This window comes from Rattus rattus, chromosome X (assembly GCF_011064425.1).
Source record: "Rattus rattus isolate New Zealand chromosome X, Rrattus_CSIRO_v1, whole genome shotgun sequence".
Lineage (NCBI taxonomy): Eukaryota > Metazoa > Chordata > Mammalia > Rodentia > Muridae > Rattus > Rattus rattus.
The window spans coordinates 102,848,841-102,874,594 of NC_046172.1; the positions used below are offsets into that span (position 1 = coordinate 102,848,841).

Genomic DNA, 25,754 nt, shown 5'->3' on the forward strand with positions numbered 1-25,754 from the left:
CTGAACAGAAATCCTCATTTTTTGTTCATAAGTCTAATTACCTAAGAGTTGCCTGGGATAGGGTGCATCTGAAGCCTCCCCTCACCCCATGCAACACAGACTCCTGCCACTGCTACTAACCCCATACTGGAACGGCACAGTAAAACCCTACTGCTGAACATGCTGCATGTTTTGGTTTCAAGACATGGAGACTCAAGCCGGAACTGAACTAGATAATTCCCTGCTGAAGCATTCCTAGTGTAGATCACCGACAGTCCTACTTGGTTTGGACCTGTATACCACACTGTAAACATGCCAGGAAAGATGTGCTTTAATGGTGCAACAGTGACAAAACTATTATGGGTACAACCAAATGTTTCACAAGGAAGGAATCCACATCTGGTGCTGTAACCCAAAAACTCGTGGTTAGAAAGGTCATGGGCGTAATGGGGAAAATACTGCTGTTGTTAAATGAATAAAACCTTCCAAAGCACCTTCTCAACATTAACATTTTCACCCATAGGTCATTGCTACTGTTGGTCTTAATCAGAGATCAACAATAGTAGCAAGCATTACCACAGAGACAGAATTGATCAGATTGCTGAGAATGGAGACCATTACTATGTAGGCATGTTGGCCTAACACCCATTTACAAATGGAACAAATAACAAGATATCTATATCACTTCCTCTGAGGTTCAGGAAACATGGCCGTACAGGAAGTGGAAGGAATATACAAATGGAGTCAGGAGTAGAGTGTTGGGGAACTTCATCCTGTCATAGCCAGTACCACAATAATCAGAGAGAATGCGCCTACCTGAATGAGACAGTACATGATCAGACCTGTTAACATTCCCTCATCAAAGCAAAGTGGGAAGGATCATTAAACCTTTACCTAGAATTCTAGCCACTGGCTTCCACCTGCATCCCAAGTAGATGTAATTTTGCCTCACGTAATTCAGGAGGCACTAGAGGATATAGGAGAAGGAAGTTAACTGAAGTGGAGATTCCATCTATACAGCTTTTGGGGTGTTTTTATGATTAACATGCCTATGGGGTTGGGGATTTAGCTCAGTGGTAGAGCACTTGCCTAACAAGCGCAAGGCCCTGGGTTCGGTCCCCAGGTCCGAAAAAAAAAACATTAACATGCCTATAAGTAACATTAAATATATCTTTGTGAGTAGGCCCAATAAATTCATCAGTCCACCAAGCTGCACTTGGATATAATTTACTTCTTTGGTCTGTTTTATATACCACATCTGGGGTGAATAGACATTTGTTCACATCTCCCCAGGAAAACATCCCAAGGCAAGAGTGTAGAGTAAATTCATTTCAATGAAAAGGGGTATCAGTTTCTGATGGACATGGTGAAAGGACTATTAATAGAGAAAAGAATTTGGTTATAGGGAACAAATAAATCGTGTACTTCTTCATGTGACAAATATTTATTACTACTTATTATGTAACAGTCACTGCTTAAAGCACTAAGGGATTTGTCACTGAACAAAACACATGAAAATCCCTACCCATAGGGATTAGGGAGCAGAATAAATCAGACGAGTCACAAACTAGATACAGATATATTATGGCAGATGGTGAGTAGTACTATGTACAAAGCAGTCTCCTTTCACCCTTGCATGATTATTAGCAGCTGTAGAACTCTTGGAAGCTTGCTTCTTTACGGCCAAGAAAAAAGAACAGTTGTCTGTTCTCTAAACTCCCTTGTTTTATTGGTATATATAATAGTGATGGTTCTCATAAAGCTAATTTCAAGCATCCAATTCCCTTTCCAAAGAGGTATGATTCATTCACTTTGTTGGGTCAGGCTCACTTCAGATAATTTCCCCATGGATTAACTCTAAGTTATCTTTATATTAGGCACCTTAATTAAATCTAAAAGTAGTTCTTGAGCTCTTGTTTGACCAAGCCTTATGGGGCAGTAGGAGGGTGGAGGTAGGCTGGGTCATGTAATTTGTCCCAGACAATTAAAAAATGGTGCCCACGGCAACAACTTGAAAGCAGTGGTTGGGAGGCACTTTTCCCTCATGCTGGCATCACGACAGTGAGGGCCTTGTGTCATGCCGTGACTAACCATGAAGAATCGCCTGCGTGAAGCAGTAGCACTGCAGTCAGTTGCCGTGGAATCCCCGTATGTACATTTATCATCTTTATGTCAGAGGATGAGAGTCTGAAGGTACTGAGATGATCCTTAAGTTGATTTAGAATTTCATATATGCATATAATGTGTTTAAATCAAGTCCATCCCCATTCCCTCCCCTCTAATTCTTCCCTATTATGTCTAGTTTTAGGTGAACTTGATATAAGCTAGAGTCATTTGGGAAGATGAAACCTCAATTGAGAAAATGTTCCTGCCAGATTGGCTTATGGGCACACTGTGTATTTTCTTCATTCTCGATTGGTGTGGGAGGACTAAGATCGCTGGGATTTGTCATCCCTGAGCTGGTAGTCCTGGATGCTATGAGAAAGCAAGCTGAGCAAGCATAGGGAGTAAGCTAGAAGTAGTGTTCCTTCATGGCCTCTGCCTCAGTTCCTGCCTCCAGATTCCTGCATCCTTGGATGATGGACTACGAGATGTAAAATAAACCCTTTCCTCCAAAAGCTGCTTTTGGTCGTGGTATTTCATCACAGCAATAGAAACCTTAAGACACACTCCCATTCCCATCCCCACTATCCTTTCCCTAATTCTGTGCTCTCTTCTTTAAGAAAGAGACTATGTCGTGCCAGGATATGCACGGGTACAGGACCATCTCCTGGAGCATGAATAGACTCTCTTCAACAAGAGCAGCCTATGGCACATCTCAATCATTGTGGTTGATTCCAATGATTGCCCTTGCTTACCTGCTGAGAATTATACCAGTTGATCTTTCACTCAACCCTCAAGTCCAACACTGCCTATCTTCAGGCTTGGAAGTCTGCGATTGAGCTGGCTGCTTCCCACATTTTTGTGCTTCAGAATCACCTGAAACTTTTTTTCTAGGCCCAATCTCCTGAGTATTTTATTCAAAATTTGGAGGCAAAACCCAAGAAGCCTGCCTCACACTCACTGGTAATGGCTGCACTACTGATCTGAATACCACACCTTAAGAATCTCAGGTATAATTTTCCTCTGTCACCTATTCAGCAAACACTCCTGCTTTTGTCTAGGATTCTAGACAAAGTGCTATGGGGCTGGAGAGATGGCCCAGAAATTAAATACACTTCCTGATTTTTCCAAAGGACCCAACTTTTGTTTCCAGCACCCACTACAACTACTTGGAGCTTGAGCTCCAGGAAATCTGATGCTCTTTTCTGCCCCCTCCCACAGGCATGTACACAAACATACAAAGACACATACATATAAAAAACAAATACAGTAAATAAATCTTTAAAAGTGTGATAACTTAGTTTGTGTTCCCACGGAGCCAGCTGCCTATGGGAAATCATGGACAAGCAAGCTTGTTGTCTTAGCTGTCATCAGGACTTTGGTGGAACAAGCAATAGGGACCAGGGATAAGAGAAGAGGATCCTACCCTGCCAATCAGAAAGGCTTTCTGGACAAGAATATCTCCTGTATGCATTTAATGACATGATAAAAATACCTCGAGCACTTTGTTAATAAGGAAATGGAGAATTATGAACAGGTGCATGTCATGAGATCCAGACCACACTGACACAAGTATAACCCTTGTTCTATATGTATATGACAGGCATAGAGGGGCAAATGCCAGGAATTCTACCAAGACTTCTCAATATATGTTACTAATATTTTTAGCTTTTAAAATGTCTTCACTTTTGCTACGTTAATAATCTAATCATCACAGTGGTAAGATATGTACAGGTCTCATTTTCAACGAAAGGAAATGAGTCATGCAGGGCACAGTGCAAAGGGGCAAACATCACAGGGCCTATAATAGAATTCTGTCTACCACAGTCTCTAAGAGCAGATGTCAATTAAGCAGGTGAGCATATGAGTCTGGAGTTCGGAACAAATATCTGGATGGGGGCATGCATATTATGATATCATCAACACATAGATGGTACTTAAAGCTATAAGATTGGATGAGGCCTCTAAAAGAAGAATGCTGATAAATATGAATTCTGAGTCCTGAGCCCTGGAGAACACTGATGTATACAGTTTGAATAGATGAACTGAAAACAACTGGCTTTGATCAAGAGCAGCCATAGGGTATCTTGTTGCACATCTTTAATCCCAGGACCCAGGAGGCAAAGGCAAGGGGATCTTTGAGAATTTGAGGTGACTCTGATCTACATAGCAAGTTTCAGGCCACACAGACCTATGTAGTAAGACCCTATTTGAATCTTGTTTTCATTTCAAACATTACAGAAGGCTAGGAAGAGTGGGATGCAATACTCACAGTGAGATACTTCTGTTGAGTCATGGGAGAGGATGATTGAAGGCAGCCCTGACAAAAGCTGTTAGGTACTGTATTAGTCAGGGATCTCTAGGATCACAGAACTTATGGGTAGTCTCTCTATAGCAAGGGAAATTGTTGATGACTTGCAGCCTGTAGTCCAACTCCCCAACAATGGTCAGCAGCAGCTGTGAATGGAAGTCCAAGGATCTAGCAGTTGCTCAGTCCCACAAGGCAAACAGGCAAAGAAGAGTCTTCCTTCCTCCAATGTCCAAGATCTCCAGCAGAACGTGTGGCCCAGATTAAAGGTGTGTAGTCACACACCTGGATCTGGGACTTGCCTACAGGTACCATGGTTGGAATAATAGCTTATCTAAATTGTGTTTAAGAGAGAAAAAAAACAAGAAGAAAAATTGGAGCTGTCAAATACACAGAGGTCTTTCAAGGAATTTGGTTATGGAGGAGCCAGGAAATAAGTGCACTGGTTAAAGGGGGAAGTTGGGTGAAAAGACTTTTTTTTTAATAATAGAAGAAATAACATCATATTTTTATGCTTATGGAAATTTTCAAGTAAGAGGGAACATTTTTAACTTTTTATATATTTTTAATTGAATTTTTTTTACATTTTAAAAGTTACCCCTTTCCTGGTTTCCCCTCTATAACCCCCCTGTTCCATCCCCCCACCCCCTTCTTCTATGAGAGTGTTCCCCCACCCACCCACCCCTTCACCTCTCTGCTCTGACTATCCCCCTACACACTGGGGTTGGTCTTAGCAGGACCAAGGGCCTCACTCCCATTGATATCTGACAAATGCCATCCTCTACATATGTGGATGGAGCCATGGGTCCCTCCATGTGTACTCCTTGGTTGGTGGTCTAGTCCCTGGGAGCTCTGGGGTGTCTGGTTTATTGGTATTGTTCTTCCTATGAGGTTGCAAACCCCCTCAGCTCCTTCAGTCCTTTCTCTAACTCCTCCATTGTGGTCTCCATGCTCAGTTCAATGGTTGGCTGCAAAGAGGGAACATTTTTAACTACGTGTTGGTGACAGAGTTGGGAGGAAGTGGAACATGATACTGAGTAGGAGGAGTGACTAGGAATAGACTAGAGAATCCAAGTGGAAGGGAAGGGTCATACAGGTAAGGTATGGTTAGAAACGTGATAGAGGACAGCGTATGGGCAAAGATGCAGGCAGGTGAGCGAATGGGATTTGAAAGTCTGTGAAAATTGTCTCCTTAGACTCCATTTCAGAGCCAACTGGAAATGTCCCCTGGAATCTTCCATGTTGCCTAGAGTGTCAATATGCATTTTCCTTGCAGATGTTGCCAAAGTATGCCACTCTACTATCTACACCACTGTGGGGAGGATTCTAGAACTTTGTGCTTATTTTATTATCTACCATTAGAAAACATCTCCAGTACACCTAGTCAAGATTTTTCAGATAGAATCCAAATGTAAAATATAAATGAATTTAAAGGAAACGAACTAAATTACAGGGGATACACAAACCTTGTAGATCATTTGCAACTGACCTTTAAGACAAACCGATTAAGGCATTGATTCTGCTGGAGGGCCTTTAAGAGCAACATGTCTAAGCTAATACATCTAGCTGGCTTTACTTCCCAAATTGTCAGGTCCAGGTATCTGAGGATTGAAAGAAGTGCCCTCTCCTGTCGTCAGTGATAGCAAGTTCTCTATCTCTAAATATAAAGTGGCATAACTGCTTACACCGCGGTAGGGAGGATTCTAGAACTTCTGTGTTTATTTTATTACCTACCATTAGAAAACCTCTCCAGTACACCTAGTCAAGTGCTGCTTTATATTTAGAGATAAAGAACTTCCTATCACTGAAGACAGAGAGGGTTACTTTCATCCTGAAGAGCCTCTGAATAAATTGTAGGTAGTGGCTCTATGTTGTTTGAAGTCCCTGCATTTGTGATAATTCACTAAAGCAGCAATGAAAGATCACTGGAGAAATAATGGCAGCTTTGAGCATAAGGCAGGAAAAGGCTCTCTGAGAAAGCCCTTAGCGTCTACCTAGTCTCTGTATTCCTAGAACACAGGAGTGGATGTGATCTGAATCCATAAGCTACTTTCTATACTGTTTCTATGACTCTTAGCATGTATTTTCTATATTAACATTAATTATACTATAGAAAGCACAAGGCCATGGCCATTCAACAGTCAAGAGTAATAGTACTCGGCTACTGCAAAATGTTCCGGAGTTCCTGTAAGGTTTTCACATATGACACAAACGTCAACATAAATGGAAAACAAGACAGCAGGATTCAAAAGCGATGTCATGGGTTAGAGAAAGGAGGACTTCAGAAGAGACTGTAAGTGTGACAGGCTGAAAGAGAAAGAGAGGCAAAGACTCCCCAGGGAAGGAAGTGAACTGTCATCCCTAGCCAAGAAAAAAAAATGGTGTAGGCTTACATTGAAAGCAAGCCAAGAAAGCGGTGAAGTGCCGAGGGAAGTCACAAATCATTATGTGATCCATGGAAGTAGAAGAGGTCAGTTCTCAAAGGTCTCACCTCGAACACTGACCCCAGGCCTTGTGAGCAGCAGGAGTGGAAAATGGAAAGCCTACTTGCCTCAACATTTCGTGGTTCCTGTGTTAGGCAGCTGCCTCGATCCCAACCAAGGGAAAGCCGCATAACATACTTGGGCTTTTGAAGAGAGCTGAAGCCGCCTTCTGAAGCACATTGCCAGGCAATCTTGACAGAACTTAGACAGGTGGATCACTTCCTCGAGCTCAAAGGCTAACTAAAGGGGAGAAATGGTGTTTACCTAGGATAATAGGCAAGCTGATGTGGGGGAAAATATTTCAAGCCAGCTGGTAATTCTGCAACTCCACGTGTTCAAGTGCAGTCCTTGGGTGCCCTGGTATGTTGTACCCTGTATAAGTATTGCCAGCTAACCAAATCACTAACTTCTGAGACAGTTCCTTGTTGTAAGAGGTGTGGCTTTGTTGGAAGAAGTGAGTCACTGTGGGTAGGCTTTGGGGTCTCAGATGCTCAAGCCAGGCCATGTGTTACTCTCTCTTCCTGTTGCCTGCCAATCCAGATTTAGAACTCTTAGCTCCTTCTCCAGCATCATTGCCCTGCTTTCCACCATGATGATATTGGACTAAACCTCTCAACCTGTAAGCTAACCCCAATTATTTTTTTCCTTTTTAAAAGTTACCATGGTGGCTGGAGAGATGGCTCAGCCATTAAGAGCACTGGCTGCTCTTCCAGAGGTCCTGAGCTCAATTTCCAGGACCTCCCAGCCACATGGTAGCTCACAACCATCTGGAATGGGATCTGATGCCCTTCTAGTGTGTCTGAAGACAGCTACAGAGTACTCTATATAAATAAAAAAAAAAAAAGAGTTACCATGGTTATGATGTCTCGTCACAGCAATAAAACCCTAACTAAACAGATACACACACACAGACACACACGCACACACACACACACACACACACACACATACACACACATCCCCTAAGACAGATATATAGTTATATATGAATATATGTTCATCTTTAAACTTTTAACACAGGTGGATTTCTGATAGACAGCTTTGTCATGCTTTTTTAATTTTGTAATTGATTTATTTTAATAGACACTAAAATTCTATATATTTATCACATACAACATAATGTTTAAAATATCTTTATGTTGTGAAATGGCTCAAATGAACTAATTAACATATATTACTGGGGGGTTCAGGGAGATGGCACAGTGTTTAAGAGCGTTTGCTGCTCGTGCAGAGGACTGGGGTTCAGTTCTCAGCATCTCATCGTAGTTCACAACCATCTGTGACTCCAGTTCTAGGGGATGTAACCTGTTTTCTGACCACTAAGGGCATCAGACATAAACATGTTGCATATACATAGAAGCAGGCAAAACATTTATACACATATAATGAAATAAGTTTAAGTGTTTGAATAAAATCAAAATGTATTACTTCATGTGTTAGCTAAATTTATGGTTTAAACACCTAAAGTTTACTCCCTTGGTAAGTTTTATGGGTATATTATCATTAACTAGATCACCATCTTGTATAATCTCCTAATGTTACAACTTTTGTACATTTCCCACCCTATCTTTTTTTTTTCTTTTTTTTCGGAGCTGGGGACCGAACCCAGGGCCTTGCGCTTGCTAGGCAAGCGCTCTACCACTGAGCTAAATCCCCAACCCCTCCCCAGCCTATCTTTATAGCTCCTCTTAACTAGAATTATACTCTTTACTTCTTTGACTTCACATTTTTACTCTTTTTTTTTAAATAGGAAGGCATTTTTAATGATTTTTTTAAAGATTTATTTGTTTTATGTATGTGAATACACTGTAGATACACCATAAGAAGGCGTCAAATCCCATTCCAGATGGTTGTGAGCCACCATGTGGTTGCTGAGAATTGAACTCAGGACCTCTGGAAGAGCAGTCAGTGCTCTTAATCACTGAGCCATCTCTCCAGCCCACATTTTTATTCTTTACATCTTATTTTTATTTACATTAGTGTGTGTGTGTGTGTGTGTGTGTGTGTGTGTGTGTGTGTGCGCTCATGTGTCACATGAGCACAGGTGTCCAGAGAGGTCAGAGAGCACTAGATTCCCTGGATCTGGGGTTACAGGCAGCTGTGGGCTGCCTGATGTGGATGCTGAGAACTGAATGCTTGCTACTTCTATAGCTCTTATAAATGTTCCTCCTTTCATCAGTATGAAGTTAAACTTATTTCAGTGTGCATATGCTTTTACTCTCTGGTTAAATTTATCCCTTATTTTTGTAACTATGACTTCCCATTCTATTGTAACACCTACTGACCTACAGATGGGCAGTTTCTTTCTGTCACAAGCTTCCTGCTCTTGCTCTCTAGCTACTACTATGAAAAGCCTAAAGGTAATGGGCCTTGACCAGTCATGGACTAGAACGTCAAAAGGAATTTCCAAATCAATCTCTTTCCCTCTCCTTTCTCTGTTTGTTCCCCAAACTGGCCTCGAACCTTTATGGTAGTCCTCTTGCCTCAGCCCTCCAAATGCTCTAACTTCTAAGTTTGAATTACAAAACCTCACTAAACATTTTGTTCTTTTCAATTTTCTTAAATTTGTGTGTGTGTGTGTGTGTGTGTGTGTGTGTGTGTGTGTGTGTGAGAGAGAGAGAGAGAGAGAGAGAGAGAGAGAGAGAGAGAGAGAGAGAGTATGTGTGTGCATGCCATATATGTGCAGGTGATGTCAGAGGCCAGGAGATGTCATATTCTATTCCCTGGAGCTGGAGTTATAGGCTTCCCAGTGTGGCTTCTAGGAACTGGACTTGGGCATACTAGAAGAGCATAAAGTACTTTTAACCACTGAGTCATCTCTCTAACCCATCTTTTCTCTTTATAATTATCTCAAGTAGTTTGTGTTAGCGTTATAAAGCTGTCTAATAAATATATTTTCACTATCCTTTTTTAAAATCATTTGCAGATTCTCCTGGTTCTTGATTCAACCAAAGATTTTCTAATGAAGCCTTGACATTTTGTATATATTTGAATCATATTTAAGCCCGAGAATTTAGCTGCTTTCCTGTGATAGCTGTGTCACAAAAAAAGGAGAAAGTAAATGCAGTGTACTGCTAATTCGTGGTGAAAGTCCAGGTTATCTTCTTGACTCCCTTCCACATCTGAGGAAGAACCTAGTGAGTAGGAATGAAGGTTGTGGGCCTTCCCTGGCTTATACAACAGCTTCTCAACTCTCCTTTCTCTAAATTCTAAAGGCACCACAAGGCAAGTTACTACTTTCCTTTTTGGCAGCATTCAAAGTCCTGACTCTTTCCCAGGCCTCTTCAGATACCACTTAGTGGGAGGACTGGAATGTGTTGTTATAACCTTGTGTGGGTAGAAGTCTAGGCTCCCTGCTAGAGCGTTTCTGTGGTGTTTGGCTAGAGTAGAATGCTGTCTAAAAATATGCCCTGCGAGGCAACCCTTTACTGATCTTTTGGCTAAAGAGAACAGCCTTTCGATGGCCCTTTTCTCTCTTTGTCTACAATCATTAGCAATTCCAAATAGATGCCTTCTTAACTCAAACTCTAGAATACATAACCCAAAGAGAAAACCCAGAGAAACTACATCATGACATTTCTTAGGCTCCAAGATTGCTAAATAGTCTACTTTCTCTCCATTTGTCACAGTATTCTTATTTTTGTCTTATTAGTGTCAAGAGTTTTTAGTGTCATTTGTGGAAGAAATAATAAAAGGTGTGTGTAGCCTATCTTCTCAAAAAAGTAAAACTGTGCACACACACACACACACACACACACACACACACACACACACACACACCACCCCATGAAGACCAGAACATAATGTTGGATCCTGTTGAGCTAACATTACAGACAGTTGTAAGCCCCTGTTACAGGTACTAAATATCAAACTCAGGTCTTCTGGAAGGACAGCACATGCTCTTAACCAATGAGTCCATTCTCTTGCTTCCTGAACTTCTTTTTAAAATAATTAATTAAAACAATATAGATTGACATAATTTGAGAGTGTCCACCAAAAAGTTCATGTGTTGGAACCTATTGATCTTGTATGGCAGTGCTGAGGACTGGAGCCTAAGTGATGATCCAAATACCTCATGAATGGATAGTACCCTTCCTACACAAGTTCTCAGTCTTGTGGTTGATTAGTTACTCTAAGAGTAGATCATATAAGACAAGATCACCCCTTGCCCTTGCATTCTCTCTTCTGTGTGCATTTGATTCCCCTTCTTTTTGCCTCCATAAGTTGAAACACTATAAGGCCTTACCTGAATTCCAGAAGACTCCAGTACCACGCTCTTAGATGTCCCATCCTTTAGAACTATGAAATACAGTAGACTTCTACTCTTTACAAATCAGGTGCTCTGTTACAACAACCTAACATAGACATGGACCAAAGTAAATATTATATATACATATACATATATATACATGCACGCATATATATATATACACATATATAAACTCGGTGATAGAACACTTGCCTAGTATGCATAAGGAACTAGATTCTATCCCAACATTGCAAGAAAAGAAAAAGATTATTGCCCTATCCAGAACCTGAAGAAAACAGAGCCGAGGATTAGAAACATGAACCATACATTTCTATCAGTCACGCCCTTTCCACCAAGATATTCTAATATACTCTAATCTTTGAGGATTCCTCATCTAAGTCATTAATAAAATTGTTAAGAGCAAAGATTTGTAATAGGACTTGAGGTTACCCCTTGGGAGCTTGTCATCATTAACCAGAGCTGTCTGGGCAGACTTGAGCAACCAGCTACTAACTCCACTCCTAATTATCCTCACAACCAGTCCCTGTTGTACTGTTTTGTACACATTAAAAAAAAAAGGATGAACGTCTTCAGGTAGTGTTCAGCAAATGTCACTCTAGCAAACCTATGACAGATAATGAAACTAGTCTGACAACATTTGTTCCCAGGGAGTCACAGTGTACATAAGCCATTTTATTAGACTGTCTCCTGAAACTGTCAAGTATTATTGATCTATCCATTAACACTTCCCCCTCTCCTTTCCATTTTAAAATCTATGATCCAACTTGTATGCCCTTGGCCTTTTAGCGCTTTTCCTAAACTCCAAACTAATGAAATAAAATTTGTCCAATAGTAGCTTAGCTGTCTCATTTGCTTCTCAATGCTTGGAGTGATGTAATTTGTACAGACTATAGACTTACACCTACTTTAAGCAATGGGACACTTTTTTGATGAGCATTTTACCCAGTTTGGACTTTCCTTCCTGTCATTGTCTGACCTAGACTCTCACTAGTCAACCTGTAGTTAAGAACTACCACCACCAGCAGGAGAAGCAGCAACAGTGTCACTGGGAACTTATTAAGGATATAAATTCTTCAGACCCACCAAATCCTCATGTATGGCACATACATGTTAAATTTATGTAAACACTAAGCCAGGGGATTGGTATAAAATTTTCTTCTTGACAGAAAATATCCAAAGAAAGTGGAGTTGGAGGAAGGGGTTCTGTACTTTTATCAACCATAATTATGCTATAGTCAGGCCCTTTCTAGACATCTTTTAATTTATTGAAATCATAGCTTGGTGGGGGTGGTTCATGCCTTTAATCCCAGCACTTGGGAAGGAGAGGTAGGCAGATCTCTCTGTGAGTTTGAGGCCAACCTGGTCTACAGAGTGAGCTCCAGGCCAGCCAGGATTGTTAAACAGAGAAACCCTGTCTCAAAAAACCAAAAAAAGAAAAAAAAGTAATCACATTATTTTCCCTTCCCTCCTCCAACCCTTGGGCACTGTTTACCCAGGTTGACACTGCTTACACAGGCCTTCTGAATTTGTCACTTGTCTTTGAAGATCCTTTCCAAATTTAACCTGCTGTGAGATTACCGTAACTGGTTCTGCTAGGGTCAAGAATCAATATGTTTATTCTCCATGTAAGGAAATGATTGAAGTCCAGGCAGCAGTGTGCTGCTTGGGTCTCCCTCTGACTGTTTCTCTTTGTGTGTCTCTGTCTGTCTCCTCCTCCCATCTCCGCACCTCCTTCCTTTCCTCTCCCCTCCCCCCACCCAGGCTGTCAAACAATTAATTTGTCAGGAGGTCCTTAGATGTACCTGGAGAACATTACTCCTTATTTTAGAAAAGTAGAGCATTCTACTTCTGCCATTAGTAATTTATTTGTGGTTAATAGGTAAATATCTATGAAGTATTGAAGCCAGACCCCACTTTAAAGTGACCCACCCCATTCCATTGATTTCTGGGAATCTCACCCTGATTTTTCACTCAGTCTAGTTACCACCATTTCATTTTTCTGCTTGCGAGTGTATTTGCAAAACTGTTCCAGGTCTATCATGAGATGCAGAGTGCAAAGCTAACAGTCCTTGGGATGCCCACAATTAGCAGTATATCCTCCCCAACTTTCTGTCATATGGACTTTGAAGCTTCTGTGCTTTTGCTCCCTGTTGTGGTTTGCCCTGGAGTTATCTGTATTTTGATGCTATTCCACTGCCCCAAGGACAGCTGCCCTGTTACTACTCAGGAATCAGGTGACTTCACCAGAACCACCTCCCCATTGAATGTGTAAAGTACAGGTGAGGGGCAGGTACAGGATAGAAGGAGGCCTGTCATTGGAGGAGAAGGAAGGATGGGCGGGAGAGAAGTTTGAAAGAAGAGGAGGAGACCAGGACAGAAAGGAAGAGACAGGACAGAGGGTGAGAAGCCTTGGCAGGTGATGTTAAGAGTCTGCTCTGTGTATTTACAGGTTGTTATCAATGTTCCTAAGGGATGGATGGTACCGGGCTTTGTATGTTTAAGTGGGCAATTATATCTTACCAATTGGGTCAAAAATTATTGTGTTGTGTGTTCTTTTATGTGAGGTTTTGAGTGTAGGAAAGTGAGCGACTGGGATGTGTTTCCGCCAAGATATCTAGCAGATATCTTGGGGCACCGCGGTGCGGACCTAGCGGGGTAAAAGACAACCCTTACTCTTTTTTATTTTTATATTTTTACAACAGCTCCCCCCATTCTAGAATGTCAAACATTGAAGAAATACCCTTAAGGCTTTCAGAGAGAGGGGGGGTGAAGATTTATTTACAGAAACTGAAACACCTCACTAGCACAAAAGGTCAACAGAGAAATAGAAACTCCACAGTAACACCTGCAAAGTCAGAAGGAAAATAACTTTAACCTATTCTATATTAGTCAAATACAAGAATGAAAATTAAAAGGGCATTTTCAGGCATGAAAGAACATGGGACTTACTTCCCAGCTATCTGCTCTGGAAACAAGCAAACAAAAAAAAACACACACAAAACAAACCAACATGATTTAAGGATGCACTCCAACAAGCAATCCTTACAAAGTCAAGAAAGGAGACCTGAGGTTTGAGATACAAACAGTAACCCAGTGTGCTGGTGAATTTTTATGTCAACTTTCCACAAACTAGAGTAAATTGGGAGGCAAGAAACTCAATTGAAAAATGCCCCCACCAAATTGGCCTATAGGCAAGTCTGCTGCGAATCTTCTTAGCGATGGATGTGGAAGGATCCAGCCCATTGTGGGTGATTCCATCCCTGGGCCTGTAGCTATCCCTGGGTTCTATAAGAAAGCAGGCTGAACATACCATGTTGAACAAGCAGCAGCCCTCCATGACCTAGACATCAGCTCCTGCCTGTGTGAGTTCCTGCCCTGACTTCCCTCAGTGATGGACTATGACTTAAGAGTTGGAAGCTGAAATAAGCTTTTTCCTCCCCAAGTTGTTCATGGTCATGTTTTATTACAGCAATTGAAACCCTATCGAAAACACCCAAGACTGAAATTCTGAAATGACAGCTATATAGGAGGGAGACTAATAAAAAAAAATGTCAGAGCATTCAAAACTAGTCTATGCCAATGATTGGAAGACATAACACAGTGATAAAGGCATGTTTTTATCTATAAAAAGAAAGATAATTTAAGGGGTTGGGGATTTAGCTCAGTGGTAGAGTGCTTGCCTAGCAAGCACAAGGCCCTGAGTTCGGTCCCCAGCTCCAAAAAAAAAAAAAAGATAATTTAAAATGCTGAGAAAAGGAACTCTCCAAAAAGTCATGATACATATATAAAATGGGACATGAGAAGCTGGGACTATAGCTTATCAATAGTATGTATGTAGCATTTGTGTGGCTATAGATTCCATTGCTATTACCAAAACAATATTAAATGTAATATGAGCAAGCAATTGATAGAGCATAAGAAAAAAGAGAATCCAATTGAACTTGAAAGGAGTAGAATTCCCCCTGCAAGTGGCCCAGGTATATGGAGATATAGGATTATATCTTCTCCAGAGATCAAATGACACACTCTGTACATAATGATGATTGTAATGTCATGTTTGCTAGCTTTGAATGTCAACCTATAAAAGTGTGAAATATCAATACAGTTACAGATTGGACTGTAAATATAAAAGTGACATAAGCTTCAGCAGCATATAAATGAACCAAATAACTGGCAGTAGTTGGGAGTTATTTGTAGATTCGAAGTGTAGAGCCTTAAGATATATATATTACTAGTATGTCCACCATGCTCCAATGGAAGGTTGGGCATGCATGAATATGTGGGTAGTAGAGTCGATGGGGGAAAAGAGAGGACACAAAGTTGAGTGGGTAGGGAAGACGCATGGATCTGGAAAGAGTTGGGTGGATGGATGAATATGGTCAAAACTCACTGTACAAACTTCTTAGCGAACTAATTTTCGATTGAACTTTAAAAAAGAAAGAGATATAAATCCCTTATCTGACATAAAGAGGAGTCAGTACGCTGGTAAGTAATGAATTGATATTTTGAAATAAAAGTGTCTTGATAAAAATTATGGAACTCCCCTCCCCCCCCCGGCAATGGGCAGAGACACCTTGTTGGTGGCGGTGTTCTTATGTCAGTCAGGGCAGAGCAGATAGATGGCAGGCCTTTGTTCATCCTAGCTTGATGCCTGGCTTGGTGGCCAAAGCTGTCTTATGCCTAGGACACATAAAAATCAAATCAAATCCCGGCAGCACAGCAGGGGAAAAGGAAAACAGAGACCTGCAGACCAACCACCACGCCACTCACAGATGGGCCACGGATACCTGTTTGCTGCCACGCCTATGCCACAGCACAGATAGAGGATGTGACCCAGGGGATTTCCAGTCACATGGCCAGCCTGCAGTGAAAGACACCACAATGTGTGAGTCTGTGGTGTCAGATGGAGGAAAAGAGAAGTGGAGTAGCTTGAGCATTATGAAGAGAGATGGAACTGGAGCCTTGAGGGAGGAGAGGAAAAGCCTGTTGTGAGTGGCCAGACCCGCCATCTGAGGGTCATGTCTGAGCCTGTGGCTATGCACTGGCTGGGGTTGATGTGGATGTCATGGCTCCTATCACCACTAGAGAACCTAGGGATGTCTCTGGTCCGGATGGCCATGAGAGACCAAGTGGCTGTCCGGGGGCTCTGCATAACCGGCCCCGAGCCTCATTCTATGCACTGCTCTAGAGAGCTGACCCCTTCTCTCCACAGCAGCACCAGAGAGAGCAGGCCCTGTGCCTTGCTCAGGCTGCTCAGTGGTGGGGACAGAGGTAAACCGGCCCCAAGGGTGTGAGCATGGGAGAGCTGGCCCTGCCACTCATCTGCCTTGAGGTGGTATGGATGCAAGGGTGATGCCCTTCCCCTCCCTCTCACCACCTGCAGTAGCCTGAAGAGCTGGCCCTGGAGTCACAACAGTTGGAGAGCTAGCCCTCTCCCATCACTGGCTATAGCACTTGGGAGAGCGAAACCTGCACCTTGCCTGGACAAGACAGTGGAGCTGGCCCTGATTGCAAAGGCCTGGGTGAGTCAGCCCCAAAGGTGTGAGGGTGGGGAGGACAGACCCAGCCCCTTGTAGGCTTCAGCACTTGGGAGAGTGGGCCCTGGGCCGTGACTGAGCAGCACAATGGTGCTGGCTCTGGAGGCTTGGGGGTGGGTAAGCTGGCCCCTGGGGGCATGAGAGCAAGAGAGGTCTGACCCTGTGTCCTGTCACAGGTGGCCTAGTCAGAGCAGTGGAGCTCTCGAGACCTTGCCCTGGAGGTGCAGATGAGGGAAAGCCAGCAGCCTAACCAGCTCAGCTACAACCCAGGCCTAGATCCAGAGCCCACCGCAAAATCTTTATCATCTGCAAATGGTTGGGATGCATGAATGGGTCAGTCCTGCTATTCCAAACTGCAGGATCTCCATGACACAGGGCAACAACAGGATAACTTGGAGGAGTCCCAATGAGGATTGTTCTTAGTTAGGGTTGTACTGCTGTGCACAGACACCATGACCAAGGCAACTCTTATAAAGGACAACACTTAATTGAGGCTGGCTTATATGTTCAAAGGTTCAGTTCATTATCATCAAGGCAGGAGCACAGCAGCATCCAGGCAGGCATGGAAGAGCTGAGAGTTTTAAATCTTCATCCAAAGGCAGTCAGGGGCAAACTGGCTCCCATGTGGCTAGGAGGAGGGTCTCAAAACCTACCCCCACAGTAACACACTTCCTTCAACAAAGCCACGCCTCCTAATAGTACCACTCCCTGGCCCAAGCATATTCAAACCACCACAAGGATCTAAAATTGATGGTGTCTCAGAAGCCAAAGATCTTGAACCAGACCAAGGACTCATTACAATGATCATTTGTAAGTGAAGATGTGTGGACAGAGGGATATACTGTGGGACACAGCGGGACATACCTACCTTTCACAATGAGATGCTTTCTATGCTTTGTTGTTGTTGTTGTTTGTGTATGTGTGTGTGATTTATTTTAGGAGAGAGGTTACAAGGGTGAAGGGTAGGTATGAGGGGATGGGTGACTGGGGTGCATGATGTGAAACAAAGAATCAATAAAATGTTTTTTTAAGGCAAATCTTAAACAATTGAAAAATTATGGAAATAGCCAACTGAATGTGATCAGCAAGATTTAAAACAGGTCATATTAAGAGTGAACTATGGGGGTTGGGGATTTAGCTCAGTGGTAGAGCGCTTGCCTAGCAAGCACAAGGCCCTGGGTTCGGTCCCCAGCTCCGAAAAAAAAGAAAAAAGAAAAAGAAAAAAGAAGAAGAGAAGAAAAAAAAGAGTGAACTATGTAGGGCTGGAGAGATGTCTCAGTAGTTAAGAGCACTCACTGATCTTCCAGAGGTCCTGAGTTCAAATCCCAGCAACCACATGGTGGCTCACAACCATCTAGGATCCAATGTCCTCTTCTGGTGTGTCTGAAAGCTACAGTGTACTCATGTAAATAAAATAAATAAATCTTATGAAAAGAGTGAACTATGTAAGAAACAGATAAGTTTGTCTTTTCACGGTGTCACATTTTATTGAATAAATAATTTATCGAACAAAGTATGTCAATTCATTTTCCTCAATGGCCAGATACTCTTACTTTCCTTAGCAGGCCTAACCAAAGCTTTTTTATGCCAATATCAACTTACTAGTGCTAATTTCCATAATGCATATTGTACGGTGTGTGTGTGTGTGTGTGTGTGTGTGTGTGTGTGTGTGTGTGTGTGTGTGTGTGCTTTACAAAATGAATATAAAGGGCTAAAGAGGCAAGGAGATTCAAAAGGCCTAAGAGGAAAGCTGATATGGATGTCAGTTCTGGAGAGATCTTGTTAGAGAAGCTGTGGTTATCAGTAGAGTCAGGCTACAATTTGCTAAAATTCACTCAAGGAAAAAAAAGAGCAGAATTATGATTATTAACAAAATTGAGGCAGTGGTTAAATATATTAACCAGTAGGGCTGGTGAGATGGCTCAGCAGGTAAAGGCACTGGCAACCAAGACGGAGTTCCATCCTCAGGGCAAACATGGGGAAGGAGAGAACTCACTCCCCTAAATTGTCATCTGACCTCCACGTTTATGCCATGGCACAGGCAGAGAGATGCTATGTGAAGCCCCTGGGCTCAGTCAGGAGCTCTGAGACTGTCAGTCCTTGATGCACACACCCGGTGGTTGGTTGAGAGGTGGATGGGGCTGTTGTCACAGTACTGTGTGGTCACTTCCTTATGGAGTCTAAGTGAAGAGTTCGCACTCTTTTCTTCTTAGATCTGGTCTTCTAAAACGCTTTTAATATGCCCAATGTACCTTGATACATTTATAGGGTAGCACCTTTCATAAGCTCAGGGAGAAGACATTTATCAGTCTGTGCTTCATAGGTAGAGTCGGAGAGATGGTGCTGTCCATACGCCCTCTCAGATACAGAGTCATCACTCATCCTCAAAACTGCTTAAGAAAGGAAGTCTCTCAGGTCAAGCCCCAGTCTGCTAAAACACTGTTTTACTTAGGGCCCGGCACAGCCTGATCTCAAAGGTCAAGGGTTTTGAGAGTATCACATGATCCTCTCGTGAGGGAAGTTGGAAGAGAAGCATAAAGATTCCCCTGTACTTTCCATTGTTGTCTCATGGCTGTTTCATTCAGGGAGTCACTCTTCCTACACTTAAAGTGTGTCTACCTCCCACCACCCCAGGCGTGATTCCAAGCACAGGGATAAGAGATGAAAAATGCAAAGAATGTTCCTGCCCTCGAGGAACCACATTCTAGTGGAGGGATGTAGAAAACAAACTTGAAATCTCCTCCTCAAAAAGGTAAGCATAAATAATATTATGTGCAAAGATGATTATAAGACAAGATAAATAATAGTCCTGAGGGGTGAAGAAATCCTCTATGAAAAAAATGAGCTATGAGCTAAAAATTTTTTTTTAGAAAAGTTAAAGTTTCTTCCTAGGAGGCTCCATAGCTGCTATGCAAATTGACCTAGCTCTCCCCAGCAAGCAACTCAACAAACCAAGAGATGGAGAGAGGAAGTCACACCCAGACCACAGGCAGTCTTTCTACACCCTGAGCCCAGAGCAATGATTGGCCTGCTTCCTTAGAGTCATCAGAGGACCTTGTTTCTAAACAAGGAAGACCTGTTCCAAAGTGATTCGCTGGGGAAAACTCAGAAGGTACTTCCTTTCTCCAGTGCGCTCCTAACCTGTGTCCCATAGCGTGGCAAAAGGCCCAGGCTTATGGTCAGGGGCTTCTCTAGAGAAACACAATGGAGAGAGGTGTTTCATATAGAAACAACTGCCTACTGCTTCCTGAGAGCAACGCGGAGACTATACCATATTAGTGTAACTTGCTACCGAGACTCCTTTTGGTTTTGTCTTTTGTCTGGGTAGTTTTGTTTGTCGCTTTGTTGCATCCTGTTTTGTTGAGACCAGTCTCACTCTAGCCTGAAATTCAGTACGTAAGTCTGGCTAGCCTGGAAATCACAAAGATTCTCCTGCCTCAGCCACTTGAGTGGTAGCAGTGGGGGTTTCCAGGGAGACAATATTAAGAACTTCCCTTTCAAAGCCCGATGTTGATTTACAAAGCCTTTATTCTACAAAAGATGTTTATCTTAAAGGGAATACATATTCTCACACATATGTCCTAAATGTAAAAGGACCTCATATATTATATGTGGCAAGTGCAGTGTAAGTACTTTAACTATCTTCTACTCTCCCTCGTGCTTTCTTATCCTTGATAGCAAAAAAAAAGCATATTACATATATATGATATATATATATATCATATATATATAACATATATACAAATATATATTATATATCATATATATATATATTTAACAGATACTTTAACAGATATTTAAAGCATAGGAGCCACCTGATTTGTGGACCCTAATTATGTTTGAAAATGGAGTATCCTCTAGAGGCCCTTGTACTAAAGGCTTGCTCAACACCTGGTGCTGCTATGTAGAGAGGTGGGAGGTGTTTGAGGAAGTTGGGCCTAGTTGAAGGAAGCAGGCCACAGCGGTGGGGAGGCTTTGAAGGGCACCTTGTCTGCCACTTTTACACCTCTGTTTCCTGTCTGCCCTATGGTGTGATTCTGCTATGCTCTGCCCTGCGCTCCCCAGCAGACTGTGCTGTCTCAGCAGAGCCCAGAGGCAGTGAAGCCAAGTGTCCACTTATTGGAAGTTCTGAAGACACGAGTCAAAGTAAACCCTTCCTCCTTAAGTTGATTCTCTCAGGTATTTGTCTTGGCTTTGAAAAATTGAGGATGTACTCAATGGCCCGTAGCACACAGAAGCATGCTTGGCCTACATTAAGGCAGCACAGCATAGAAGTACATGCTTGTCATCCCATGATTTAGATGACCAAACTAGGAAAACTAGACGTTCAAGGACACTCTGCCCTGTGTTGTGCCGATAATGATTTTAAAAATTGCTGTCTGAGTTGCTAAACCTTCATTAAATGGATGTGGAGTTAGCATTAGGACAAATCCTGAAAGGGATCCTATATATACTATTACCATCTTGTACTAAGTACTAACGCAAAGGGGTGTTTTCAGCATTGATATTAAATAGAACTGATAGGGCTAGGCCTATATCTCAATTGGTAGAGTATTTGCCTAGCATGTACAAAAGGTCATAGTTCGCTATATCCTAGATCAGAGGTACTTAAAGATTTTCCTTTGGTTTTGTATTCCCTTTTCTAATTTATTTTAAGGGTTATTTTTTCTAAAAGTCAAAAAATAATAAGACCCCTTCTCAAGGTTATATAGCATTAATAATAGTTTAGTGAGTGAGTTTATGGAGGTTACTTATAGAAGTACTGGTAATGAACCACAAAGAGCATGGATAACTCAAAGACAAGTGCATCACTGAAAAGCCATGTGAAAGCTACATCTCTGGAGCTCCATGTTTGACTTAAAGGCAGCTTCTCATGTCAGAATGTATCTTTCCCCCACCAACTGTTAAACTGCTTATGTAATATTGGGGAGGGGCTTTGTGAATCTTGGCACTTTCAGGGGCTTCCTGAGCCTTGTAAGTTTCATTTACATCCTTGACCTTATATGTTTCCCTTACTTCCAGTGTCTAGGGGGTGTGTGTGTGTGTGTGTGTGTGTGTGTGTGTGTGTGTGTGTGTGTGTGTGTATGTTGGTATACATGTAACAAACAATATGCATGTACATGTGTACACATGCATTTGGAGGCCAAAAGGCAAACTTAGTTGTTGTTCCTCAGGAACTGTCAAACTTGTCTTTTTTGGTGAGACATGTTTTGTCATTGGCCTGGAGATCACCAAGTAAGCGAAGCTGACTTACCAGTAAGCCCCAAGGATCAGTGTGTCACCGTCTCTCCAGTGCTTAAATTATAGGTACACACCCAACTTTTTTACGTAGGGTGGAGGGATTGAACTCAGGTCCTTACTGACTAGTCCATCTCCTTAGTCTACTTTATGGGTCTTATGACCTCTCCAAGAGGAAAGTTTCCATTAAGAGCAAACAGATGCACAACAGCAACTTCTGCTCTAGACAGACAACTCCGCACCAGTGCTCATATCTCAGGACATATACTGAAGGCTGGATTTTAGCTGTTTCTCCAAAAGCCTCCATCCCAAATCCTTGTTCACCAGCCCACGGCACTATTGGAAGGTCATGGAACCTTTAAGAAGCAAGGCCTAGTGAAAGGAGGTTAGACCACTGGGGGATGCCCATGAAAGAGATATTGGAACCTAAAACCCCTGTCTCTTCTTTGGTGTCATAAGGGCAGCATCCTACTCTACCGCATACTCACACTCTGCTAGACTGTGCGGCCAGCGGTACAAAGCAACAGGATGAACTGCTTGTGGCCTGAAACCTCTGAGCCTTAGCCGTATAAGCCATTTCCTTTCTTTTCCTTATTTTATAATTTTAGCACGGACACATGTAACCCCAGATGACCTTGAATTCACTGTAGCTGAGGATGACCTTGAATTTCTGATTGTCCTGCTTCTACCTCCCTAGTACAGAGATTACAATATATGCCCCCACACTCAGACTTTTCATCAGCTTTGCACAGTGGCATGTGCCTGCAATCCCAGGACTTGGGGAAGCAGAGGCAAAAGCAACATGAGGTCTAGACCAGACAGTGCTGCATAATAAGACACTGTCCCAAAAAAAGGTTTACCAGGTATTTTGTTGAGCCCATTCCCTACTGCACCATCCATCCAGATGTCTACATGCAATGAATAATTGTACCAACCAGACCTAGAGGGTTTCAACAACAAAAAGTTTCATCACTGACTAAAAACATTCTAGGTTCCAGTCTATGAGGCAAATACATTTGCTGGAGTCTTATCTGGCTCTCCGCAGCTACCTGCCCCTAAAGCATATTTAGAGACTCTTCTTTTGAGCCAATCACAGTCTCAGACACTGTTCACCCAGATACCTTTCCTCCCAGCTCCCTGCTTTTCATGCTACCTACCTCATCTTTCACCACTCCTTGCTAGACACAGCTGATCTTAACCCCAGCTGATACCTTCACCCTTAGCATGCAATGAGAACCTGGAAAATGAAAACAATGGGGAAGTTTGGGGGGCAAGCTGCTAACCCCAGTTCTGATCCCATATCACACCTTTTATCAGGTAGAGAGTGAAAGGCAGAAAATCAAGTCCAACCCTGCTGATAACCTTAGGCTGATGACCTCAGCAAAATTGCCAAAACTCATTGAGAGTGGCCCCCAATCCCCTGCCGAAGACTATGTTCTCTTTACTTCATCTATAGATCCAATCAGCTGAGATAAAATCCAGTTCTTCTATATAGGGTCAGTTGTGAATGACTGACAGTTTATTAAATATATAACAAAAAAGTAAATTAAAAACCAAACCAAAAGTGGCAAGTAGCAGATACAAGAGTGTAAGAGACAGCCAAGCATCAAACCCAGCTTTCAAAGACAACCAGCACAGATGCCTGGAGTAGCTCAATTTAGAGAGCAAGATAAAAGGTAACGATATCAAATCAGGGTCTTACAAACATCCTGCAGAAATCAACTCTGGTGGAATGATCCAGCTGGTATTTCTGACTGAGAATCCTGAGTAGAACAGAGTGTCTCCCAGGGCAAGGCTTCCAAGTCAAAGAACAAATAGCAGCAGAAATGGTAACATCAAACAGTAACATCAAATGGGACACTTAAAATCAGCTAGCACAAGCCAACTAGGGAAGCCCCATAGAAACAGCTCTGCTGGAGTTCTGGATGGAAACTTCTAGGCAAAGCCAACCATGGACAAGCATCCAGCTTCTCTCCCCAGTTTAAGCTGTTTTATGTCTCAAAACATTCAACAATACTTACCTTTGTTAGAAGTGGACGTTTGTTTTAGCTGTTCTCTGGGCACATGTGTTTAGTCCTTTTAGCAGCTCGCTGGTTTTTCCCCTTTCCCATTAGAGAACCAATGGGCAGCCTGACTCAGGACAGGAGATTTGAAGGACTCGACATAAACATGCTTGGGTCTAAGCTTCAGGAAGTGGAAAACTAATTTCAGAATCACCTTCCCGGTGAGCTCAAACAACATATGACAACTTACCAAGATAATGTACATGACACTAGTGGAAAGCCGTCTTTGTCACAATTAAGTCGGAGAAAATTAGTGTGGCCTCTAAGGAAATTTGTGTGAAGGTTCCTCAAAAAAAAAAAAAAAAAAAACACGTAAAAATAGAGCTACCTTATTAACATAGGTAGCCCACTCTAAGTCAGATTATAATAGAAATATGTGTACATTCTTGCTTATTGTGGCACTATTCACCATAGCCAAGTTATGAAATCATCCAGTACTAATAAAAGAGCACTAGTCAGTCACTAAGAAGAACAAAATTAGGTTATTTTCAGGAAAATGGATGAAAGTGATAACCACGTTAAACAAAATCAGTCAAACAAGGCCCAGAAAGACAAATTTTACATGTTTTTCTTTCATATGAAGAATCTAGGGCTGGGGTGGAGATGGGGCAGAAGACTGTGAGGAAGAAGGAGGAGGAGGAGGAAGAGGAGGAGGAAGAGGAGGAGGAGGGAAGGGAGAAGAGGGAAAGGAGAGAAAAGGGAACAAATGGAAGGGGTTGGGGCAAGAGAAGGTAAAGGAGGAGTGAAAAAGATCAAAGTACATGATATGCCTGCATAAGAATGTCACAAGAAACCCCACCATTCTATACCAATGGATATCCACTGATAAAATAAGGAACATTAAAAACTCTGTCTGGGGTAATGACTCATTTGCTTCTAATCACGAGTATCTGAGCTCAGTCCTCATGACCCACAAAAAAAAACCCAAACAAACAAAAAACAAAAACAAAAACAAAAAAAAACAGGTCCTAGTATGTAATTCCCAGCACAGGAGAGGCAGGTGAAGGCAGAGACAAGCAGATTCCTTAGGAGTCTTGGCCAGCCAGCCTACTCTACTTGGCAAGTTCCAGCCCAGTGAGACTCTCCCTCCTCTCCCTCTCTCTCTCTCTCTCTCTCTCTCTCTCTCTCACACACACACACACACACACACACACACACACACAAACACACACCACACACACACACACAAACACACACACACACACACACACACACACACACACACACACACACACAGAGTGGGGAGGATATATTTGATATTTTTTTTTTTTCCATTTTCAAGGTTTCTTCAAAGACTAGGGAAAAGTAAGTTACTAATCCATAGATGGCCGAGGGCTTTCACAGAGATTGGGCAGGTTTGCTTTGCTCTCACACAAAAGTCAGATCTTCTGCTAAAAGCCAGGGAAACAAATTTAGGAACCAAAGCAAACAATCAAGTCCCTGTAGTCTTTCATCTGCTCTGCACTCAGCCCACTTTAAAGCATGTGCATCAGGAGGAGAATCCTGGGGCTTTGCTTATACTAGAAGAGCACAGACATTTACAGTGCCTCTCTGCTGACAGAACTGTGAGAAGGCAGGGCTCCATTCCATAGTTTAAAGACAAATCATGGTCACTCTACAGTCAATTCTTTGTGTAACTATGTATCTGCCCTTAAGGAAACCCTAAAATCCTGGGAGCTTGGGGCCCTGTCAAATGATCCAGGTTCAAATCTAACCCATGTTGCATTAACTAAGCAAATATGTGTATTCATTGACAGTATTGGGCACCAGTGA

The 25,754-nt window shown here is 42.3% G+C and overlaps 1 non-coding gene and 1 pseudogene across 1 annotated transcript; both read left to right on the top strand.

The window, feature by feature from the left end:
• The window catches only part of LOC116888118, a 53,446-nt pseudogene that overhangs the window by 18,103 nt on the left and 9,589 nt on the right, over positions 1 to 25,754 (top strand).
• Positions 15,693 to 15,836, top strand: LOC116889496. Its single transcript, XR_004386445.1, has one exon. It is a non-coding gene; the product is annotated as a small nucleolar RNA SNORA48 (small nucleolar RNA).